Genomic DNA, 10,230 nt, shown 5'->3' with positions numbered 1-10,230 from the left:
TTCTGGGAACAGGCTACAGTGACCTGAGTGGTCAAGGTTACAGACAAGGATGTCTGAAACCACAAATGTCCTGAAATCACATTCTCGGGATTTCTAAGTCAGAGGCGAAGTGGATGGAACTAGGTGACCAAGTCCCTAAGAGATAGGACAAAAGGACTATGAGCTGAGTCCAAGAAGTGTATGAGGGAGCCGGGTCAGAAGACACTTCCTCTTCCCTACCGCGTACCAGCACTACTGTGGGTCTCGACCCTGAGGCTCCGGTCAGGGGGCGGCCCAAAGGGCCTGAGGGCCAGGCACTGGGAGCAGACGCGTCCCATCACCTTACCTCTTTCTGAAGGATTTTACTGCATACTCTGGAAAAAATATCACAAAATAGCAATTACTGAGAACATTTTAAAGCAATTCTCCAAAATGGCAAGAAAGTCTGCGTCTGATGTTCAGATGCATACAACTTTTTGTAGGTGTAAATGATGCATCAGGATCTCGAAGGACCAATTCAAGCAGCCTCTCCATACAACGCGACCTTCTGGTCTACCACGGGACTGTGTCATCTAACGTAACGGTGCCCACTTTCAGGAGAATCTTTCCACCATATATATAAATCTGTGTCTAGTTTGTTAGCTCAGTAAACGTTGTAGGAAAAAGTCAAATCATCGAAGACATCGGTAAAGCGAACTGGCATTTTGGCTGTATGTAGACGAAAGATCTGAAGTGTTGATTTTCAACCAGCTGCTTTGTCTGTGTATAAACTACCATGTAGACACTTTTTCTGTGCTCGACTATAGCCCTTTTCTTCTTTTAACAGAAAAAAATCACTCACAACTCAGTGACATTGAAAAGTTTTGTTTTTATTTTACTTTTTTTTTTTTTTTTTTTGAGGAGAAGAGTTAGGAGACTATTTCCCTTGAGGAGTGCCTGTCTCTCTGCAGCCTGGTTTAGAAATGTCCAGGGTGCTCTCTTATAAGGCAGATTCTCAGGCCCCACACTATTGACAAAGTCAGCATCTTGAACCTGTTGGAAAAAGCGGAGAGGTAGAGAAACAAATTTTAGGGCAAGAAATGTCTTTCAGGAAAATTAATGACATGTGGAGTGCCTCTCCGTTCACAAAACGGGAGTTAGAGTCTTGTGCTAAAATGTGCTCTAGATGTTCTGATAAAACTATCTCCAAAACTAGTTCCAAACTCTAACTCACGTCAGTCTTTCTGGTTTGTTACATATTCTTGCCTGATTATATAAGTTCTGGTTTTCATAAACTAGAGATTTAACTATTGCTAAAGAAGAGCATAGTTCGATGGTAAACTGTCTTTTTTGGGGGGAATTAATTAGTATATAAATAAAGGAATGAATGCCTAGGAAAAAATACAAGTTTGAGCAGAAAAATGTTAGCTGGAAAAAGGATTTTTCTCCCTTTTTAATATATATGTTTTACATAACAGGAAATTCTGTAGTTTATTTTTAGAAGGATGTAACATACATGCCTGAAGAAATAACCATAATCTGCTCTTTCATGAGAAAATAGATAAGACCTACTGAAATTCCTAAATGCTACATTTTCTGGAAAGTTCCCAGCAATCACAAAGATAGCCTAGTATGAACAAAACTAATACCATCTGAGAACATAGCCACCAAGATCTTTAAATTCACAGCCACCATATATTTTATTTCTTGAAGTTTTTTGTTGTTGTTGTTGTTGTTTATTTATTTATTTATTTAGATAGAGACACAGAGTGCAAGCAGAAGGCAGAGAGACAGGGAGACACAGCATCCGAAGCAGGTTCCAGGCTCTGAGCTGTCAGCACAGATCCCAACGCGGGACTCGAACTCACGCACTGTGAGAGCATGACCTGAGCCGAAGTTGGAAGTTGGACACTTAACCAACTGAGCCACCCAGGCGCCCCTCTTGAAGTTTAAGGATAGAATATTCCTTGAATGTAGATGGCCCTTCTCTTCAATTTTTTTTTGAATGCTTGTTTATGTATATTGAAAGAGAGAGAGCACGTGCGAGTGGGGAAGGGGCAGAGAGAGAGGGAGAGAGAGGATCCCAAGCAGTCTCCACCTTCAGTGCCTAGCCAGATGCGGGACTCCATCCCACAACTGTGAGATCATGACCTGAGTCAAAATCAAGACGCCTAACTGACTGAGCCCCGCTCTTTTACTTTTGATAAGTAAACTCAACGTGATGGTTGGCGAAGGACAATAATGTCTGCACACCCATGTACTCTGCTTTAACTTTTTGGCGTCTATCTTAATAGTCTTTCTGTCTCTCCGTCAAGTTTACACTTAAGCTCTGAGGATGGCCTCCCTGTCCCCCACCCCCCAATATTTCCCAGCCTTTAAATACCTATCAACTCTCTGACTGAGGGAAACTGAGCATGGTTACACTCAGAATTATTGATGTTTCTGAAATGGCCAAAATGGATACAAATGTGCCCTGTTCTGCAAAGAAGACTGAATATCTGGGTGATATGGTTAGGTAGAAATTTTACTAGTGTGTTGTCAAGTTTGATAACAGCCATGTTAACAGTTATTACATCAAAAATCATTGTGTTTTCTTACAAAAGTCTCTTACCGGAGGAATATTTCTGGATCTCATATACCTTAAATTCTAAACCTTGAATGCTGTTACCACCAATATCTAAGAAGGGAGCCACAATCTGATGGCTGTCCCGAGGACATTTACTTAGATACATCCAAAAGCAGAGATGAAAAAAGGAGAGGCAATTATAAGAACGAATGCTTGTATCTTTATTGGCCTAATAACATCATGATGTAAGAAGGCTCTCTGAAGAATTAAGTCATCTGAGGTCATGGTCCCTGCCCATAGATTGGAGAAGAACACTACTGGAGTCCGGAAGCCTGGGTCCTAATTCTGACCTTATGGCCAATTAGTTCTAAAGCACTGGGCAAATAATTTTTTTTAATTTTTTTTAATGTTTATTTATTTCTGAGACAGAGAGAGACAGAGCATGAGTGGGGGAGGAGCAGAGAGAGAGGGAGACACAGAATCCGAAGCAGGCTCCAGGCTCTGAGCTGTCAGCACAGAGCCCAACTCGGGGCTCGAACTCACAAACCGTGAGATCGTGACCTGAGCCAAAGTCGGTTGCTCAACCGACTGAGCCACCCAGGCACCCCGCATTGGGCAAATAATTTACATCCTGTTGGAGTTAATCTCCCCATTTGCAAAATTAATTAATTAAACTACAAAAGCCCTATATTCACCTCTAGCATTAAAACTTTAAAATGGACATGAGTGTGTGTGTGTGTGTGTGTGTGTGTGTGTCCATGACTAACAATATCCTCCATGTCTAACAATAAAGCCAGTTAATAATAAGTAACTGAGTAACCAACAATATCTTTCCATTTGTTCAGCTGACTGATAAACAAAACCCTATGTGGATATTTATTGCTTAAGAGAAATGCCTCCAGTCTGTGAGGTATAGGAATGGAATAGAAGAAAAGTTAGGTATTTGTCTCACAGCCAAACCAAACCCACAAACAAAGTCAGATTGATCTAAATGTTGGAGATCTTGGAGGTCTCTGTTCAGAACGCTTAGGCAGGAAGCAGGAGCTATGTGCTTGCCCCACAGAGTGCTTTGCAACAACAGTGGACAATTTGCCTTTACAAATTACTTTTATATTTCCAGAGTAGTTTACGTAACCAAGCGAAAATACACACAAGTGCTCTAGCTGCAGAAAGAAATTATTATTCCATGCTGAATGATCCACTGACGGCTCCTCGCTACAGAAGGATGGCGCTTTGTTCTTTAGGGCCTTAGCCAAAGTAAAGAGAATCATACCAACCAATAAGCACATTACAGTGACATGCGTTTTCCCTTTGAAGTAAAGTACATAAGAACGTGTGTGGTATACACAGATATGCTATTGCTGCAATAATGTCCATCCAATGCCATAAAAATGATGAGATGCACCTCTTCCTATTGGAGAAATGTTAAAAGTTTACCTATCATCCTTGTTCCGTCCTATTTTGCCATACCTCTGACTCAAATAGGCTGCTAAAGGCCTCAGAACCTTCCACTTCATTTTTCTATCGGAAGGGTCTGGAATTACATCACGAAATAACCCCGGGATTGATCAATTCTAGCCAATGTTCATTTGTACTTCCTGCCTTGCAAAAAGGTGAATGGAAGGGGAGATGTGGTGAGTCTTCTCAGGAGCCCTGGGGATTAATTAACTGAGTTAAACAGGAGAGGCAGGTAGGGAGAAGGGCCCAGAGAGGAGGAAGGCAGTTTGAAAGCACAGCCTCCAACAGAGGTATAGCTACAGGAGGTCAACAATCCCGTCGTCCTCCAAGAGGGCCGACAAGCTCTCAAACTCCACTCAAGGAACACCACCCAACCTAGAGGACAGAGAATCTGCTTCTTACCAGATGATGGGTCTCGAGCCAGTGTGCTAAATTTTTGACAGAAATGTAGTTCTTTAAGGAATGCAAGTTGACCTGGTATTTCTGAACAATGCCGAAGATGTAGTCCCTGAGTAAAAATAAATACAAGACAGATCTGTTCCAAGGCCGTAGAACATTTGACAGACGCTGTCATGAAAGAATTTACTATGGCTTATCACATCTATCGTCTGCTAGTGGATTCTGGAAAACAGTTAAGTTATAGAAGCTTGGATTTTCTCTTGTGTGTTTAATTTTTTAACCCTAAAAATTATTTTGATTATCCTTATTAAAGTTCTGTTATTAGTATCCTAAGGAATTGTTAGCCCAGGCAATGTGGAGAAGTGAATAATCAGTGTGTTTGGAGAAATGGTATTAGCTAAGCTGAGTGATACAAGAAAAGGATAGGTTTCCCTTAATAGCAGGGTATTTTGTCCAATTTAGCATCTAATGACACCATATGTTCTGTCAGAGAGTGGTAGGAGTTATTCTGGAAGCCTTTCTGAAGTTGGACAAAGTTTTGGTATGTGCCAAAATGAAATTCCTACGGGCTGAATTCTACCTTCATCCCTTTGAAAACATTCGGATTGTAAGCTGTCGTACAACGAGGTTTACTGAAGGTTCTGTAGGAAAAGTAGCCTGCAAGTCAAATTATTCTAAAGGAAAAAAAATCATTATTCCTTAAGCAATGCCTGTAAATTCTTGCCTTCTGGTCTCTGCATAAGCTGTTTCTCCCACCCAGACTGCCCTCTTGATATTGATGGCTGCATAAACAAATCATATCATATCATTCATTCATTCATTCACTCATTCATTCAATGAACATTTGTTGAAACCGTATTATATGCAAGGCATCATTCTAGGTGGTGGACGATGAACAAAAGACGAAAATACCTATACTCATGGAGCTTCTATGCTAGTGAAAAGAGATGGATAATATCAAGTTTAAATGGCAGTAGCGAGGTAAGACTTGATGACAGGAAGTTTATGCTACATGTCCCATGCTTAGGATCCATTTCTGCCACTGTGCTCTACCCACCCCCCGCCACCCATCCCCATTTCACTGACTTGTCTCAGCACCAGGTGGCCAAATAAAGAAGCTGCCCGGCAGGCACAGGACCAGCTTTTTGTCAGTCCAGCTGTCAACTCTTTCCTCTGCAGTGAGTTCTAGCTGGTGGACATCGCTGTGAGAGCAAGGTCCATCCACATGCCCTTTCCCGACTTTTGGGCTTCCAATCTTCTGGTTTTACTCATTTGAGACTCCTGACACATAGTGAAGCTATTTGTTTCTGCCAAAAATTTGTGTATATCCATATGTCAGGGCAATTCTGCCCCCATACAAATTGGATAGTCAAGTACACGGCTTACAGCTATACCCACTGGAAGAATTTTCCTGCTCCACGGACTTTAGGCTAACTCCGATATATCATGCAAACCCGTGTGTGAACTAATCTTGCATTTTTTCCTGAAAACAGGTCATACATTCCCCTCCTCCATCCCCTGCTGTCCTAGGTGTGAGTCGAAGGACGGGAGTTGGCACAGCAAAGGTGAATGCCACGTTTATCCAATATACTTGTGTCTTCCAGACATGATCCCAAATGTACTTGTCCTGATCCCAAGGGTACCATTTCATTATACAATGGATTGCTACTAGGCCCACCCAGCTTACGACACAGGATCTAGATTATGACGGACGGTTCCATGTGCACAGTCCCTTGGTGTCCCACAGAACAGTCAAGTGCTCAATCTCTCCAAGGACCAAGTATCATCTCCAGGAGCTAATTTACAAGTGGTTCTCTGTCACCGAAGGCAGGACCTTGGTCCAGAACTTCAGACATCTACTTCGTGAACTTCAGATTGTGCCTTGAGATTAGGCTTGTTACATTTGGCCCAAGCTCCAGATCGGTTGTCCCATAGTTGGGACCTTAGTGGAGAAAATAAACTCTCAGGCATTTCCAGCTCTTATCACCTGCAGGCAATACAGCTTTCTGTAACCCCAGGGCCGTGCTCCAAGGAAGAACTTCCAGTGCTGGGTGTTAGAGTCAAAAACACACCAATATGTGAGGTGGAGTGCACAAAGGAGGGAGAGAGTTAAGAGGATCTGAAGGGAACACCATCATTTTGCTGAATCCACCACGTTTGCTGAATCCGTGGTGCATCCACGTTTGCTGAATCCACCACGGTGCATCACAATTTTTCCAGACATGTGGAATGCACAGGGATATAATGGGCACCACGAGTGTTGCGGCTTTAAATCGTTGAGTGTAACTCTAGCAACTCCTCCGGGGATATCTCCTATCATTCTTCCAGTCAAATGTTTTTCCTGAGTGAATAGTCTGGAGACACATTTCATTACATTTCTATGAAGGTCCTACAGGATTGAGTCATCCATAGTGATTTTTCCCTCCTCCCCTGTTTTTCCATCCTTGTCCTTAACTCCTGATTCCAGGATATCACATTTCAAAATAAGTCCCCTACCATAAGCTTTCGTTTCGGGTGTGTCTTTCAAAGACACAGGCCAAGACTCCTGTTATCAAGAGGGACCCTAGGAAGCAGACCCTCCGGGCAGGATTTTGGATTTCATTCACTAGCCATGTGAGAATAAGAATCCCATTGTTTGTGGTAAGTAGGGTGGTGATAACCCCCTGGATGTAGATACGGGCGAAAGTTATTTGTGGCACTTGAACGTTATGGGGCCAATAATAATTAGATAGGTTATGGAGTGGCCTGGCCTTTGTGAAGTACTTTTAGAAATCTGGAAAAGGGGAATAAATAAGAAGCTCGGGTCATTAACTATCAAGTTAAGGCATATAGTGAGATCCTGAGGGGTTCCCTGGCACATCAGGAAGCCCTACATCTTACACAGCCACAGAAGAGACTGCTTAAAATTAGACCCAGGTTCTGTTTGTGAAGGGACAGAACTATAAACATATCTGTTTAGTTTATGCATTTGGGTTTGTTTATACCTCTGCCTTACATCAAGAATCTTAGCCTAGCCTCCCTTAAAGAAGAAACCGATTAAAGAAAAAAAAGGCCTATTGTAGGTGGTTTATTTTGGAATGTGAACTCCATGAAGCGGGAGTAAGGCATAAGGATAGCAAAACAGAGGAGTAGGGGAAAACTATTCTGGATGACTCAGTCCAGTAGGAGCTTCACAAAAGCCTTAGGAAATGCATCTCCAAAGTGTCTGCTCAGGAAAGAATGGAAAAAGCATCGACTCTTTGGCTCCTCTCCTTGGTTAGTCAGAGATCGCTCCAAGGAATGTTAACTCCCTTCCGCTCCTGGATCATGCATGTGTTAATTCCACCTGGTTTCTGTAGAATGTCCAACTCCACGGGGTTGGAGAAACCCGAGGGCAGGAAGCAAGAGAGGCAAGACATGGTCGGTTCATACGTGCACAAGACTGGTTGAAAACTTCACGTAACTTCATTACAGTCTGAAGTAATGCACAAAATGTACCTGGTACAGCTAGGAAAGACAGCGTTTCAGGGAAAGGGAAATGATAAATTGTGTCAAGTGATGCTAATAAGTAAGATGAGGGCTAAGGATTAACCTTCAGCAACATTGGAGGTCATGGTGACCTTGACAAGAGCAGTTCTAACGGAGGGATGGGGGCCAAAGGCTGATTCATCCACCTAGACTGAGCTTCTCTTCAATGTGGCTCTGAAAAAATAAGGCACAAGATAGTGACACGCTCAATTTCTGCCGCGTAACTTTCACATCTATCTTGGCAATCGTCCTTGGCTTCTTCCGCTTAGTTGCAAGAGAGGAGGCAGTTCTCTTCCTGTCCAAGGGCTATCCTGTCTTCTCGCAGCTTCTCAAAGTCTTCAGCCTCTTTATTCACTTTTCCTTCTATGCATAAAAAGTATGGAGTGCAGGGAGCATTTAAACGTGCTCAGGTCTCCCCCAGCTCCACATTCCCTTCTAGATACAACTTGCTTTTGTCTCCCCAACTTCCCTTGAAAGAGCTTCTCCCTTCACTATCTCTGTGTTCTCACCCCCGATGGGTCACTTTCTCACCCTCTGGTTTCCAGGACCCACCCCCACCATGACTCTGTAAGGGCTCTTCCCAAGCTTGTCAATAACCTCACTGTTGGCTCCACCTTCTTGGTCTGGTATTTCCCTCCTTCCCTGTCTTAACCTCTCTGCAGCTCTAGATTTCTGGGACCATTTCCTCCTTCCCAACACCCTTTCTTCCACTTGCTTTTTTGGCAATGCATTCTCCTGGCTTTTGTCCTACTTCTCTGTCCCCTTCCTCTCCCCTCGCCCTTCCTCACCACCCCCCACTTCTTTTTCCTCTGCCTAGATGGTCTCCTTCACTTCTGACTCCTTGGTTCTCCTCCTCGTTCCTTCTTCTGGCTTCTACAGCCATTCCTCTATGCTAATGACTCCCAAATCCATGTCTCATATCCATGTCAGTCTCCCCCCACCCCCCACTCTGGCCCAGTGGATTTGAATTTGAAGGCACTTGCATGCCTTCAAAGCATCTTGAATTTCAGCTTGACTCATGCAACTCAACACCCCCTCCCCCTCACCAAACTACACTTCCTGCTGAGCTCCTTACCTTGTTAAACAGTGCCACCTTCCCTCTTCCAGGACCACGCTTGCCCTTGTCTCTCTCTCTCTCTCTCTCTCTCTCTCTCTCTCTCTCTCTCTCTCATTACTTTCATCTAATCAATGAAACAAGCTTGTCAACACTAACCCCTAAATTGTTCTAGGATCTATCCAGTCTTTGCCACGTACACAGGCAGGCTGGTACAGGCCACCACAGCCACAGGGGGTGTTACAGCCAGTGTTCATGTTGATTGGCCAGTGGCCCTAAAGCACTGATTGTTAAGAATTATTAATATCACCCTTATCTGCCACCTCTTTCCTGGTACAGGCTGCCACTAGGTATGACCTGAATTGGAGCATGACTCCTTGTTCTTCTTGCTTTCAGTCTCTGGTTCATTTACTACTCATCATTGACCACAGTAATGTTTCTAAAATACAAATTTGTTCATATCACTGCCCTCCTTGAAACCTGTTGCTGACTTCTTATGTGCTCTATGCCTAGAAAACTCCCCCCACCCCCCCTTTTTTTCCCAACTGGTTAACTTGTACTCAGCCTTCAGGCCTCAACTTATAGGTCAGTTCCCCTGGAATCCTTTGACCACCCACTCAAGTCTTGGTTGCCCTCCATTTCTCTCATGATATACTCTATTTCCTTTTTTTTTTTTTTAATGTTTCTTTATTTTTGAGAGAGAGAGAGAGAGAGACAGAATATGAGCAGGGGAGGGGCAAAGAGAGAGGGAGACATAGAATCCGAAGCAGGTTCCAGACTCCGAGCTGTCCGCACAGAGCCCGACGCGGGACTGGAACTCACAAACCATGGGGTCGTGACCTGAGCTGAAGTTGGATGCTTGGCTGACTGAGCCACCCAGGCGCCCCACTATTTCTTTGATCGAGACAAGTTGACCCACACTCTCCCTCTCTTCATCTCACGTTATATCTGTAATCCGTGCCACTAAGGCTTTTATCCCCACCACCCTTCTGAAGCCACACACACCAAAGTTGCCATCTTGTCAAGCCCAGGGATGAATCTGCAGTTTTCACATTCCTAGACTTCTCAGCAACATCTGACACTGCTGGCCACAACTTCCACCTTGAAACGCCTTACTCACTTGGCTTCGGGGACACTAACCTGTCTCGCTCTTCTTCCTACCTCATTCTCCGTCCCTTCTCAGCCGGCTTGGCTCCTCTACCAGACCTCTAAGTGTTGGAGTCCTCAGCCGCCTTCTCTTCTTTGTGTTCACCTCCCCCCAGAGGAGGCCATCTAGCCTCAGGGCTTT

At 43.9% G+C, this 10,230-nt stretch overlaps 1 long non-coding RNA gene across 1 annotated transcript; it reads right to left on the bottom strand.

The window, feature by feature from the left end:
• Positions 1–873: 873 nt before the first annotated feature.
• On the bottom strand, positions 874–9,128 carry LOC123577537. The gene is made up of 3 exons (XR_006701907.1): positions 8,964–9,128; positions 4,385–4,490; positions 874–1,011 (listed from the first exon to the last, which is right to left on the bottom strand). It is a non-coding gene; the product is annotated as an uncharacterized LOC123577537 (long non-coding RNA).
• Between the last annotated feature and the right edge of the window lie 1,102 nt (positions 9,129–10,230).

This window comes from Leopardus geoffroyi, chromosome D2 (assembly GCF_018350155.1).
Source record: "Leopardus geoffroyi isolate Oge1 chromosome D2, O.geoffroyi_Oge1_pat1.0, whole genome shotgun sequence".
Classification (NCBI taxonomy): domain Eukaryota; kingdom Metazoa; phylum Chordata; class Mammalia; order Carnivora; family Felidae; genus Leopardus; species Leopardus geoffroyi.
The sequence above is the reverse complement of the archived record's forward strand: the minus strand, read 5'-3'. Positions and strand labels throughout refer to the sequence as shown.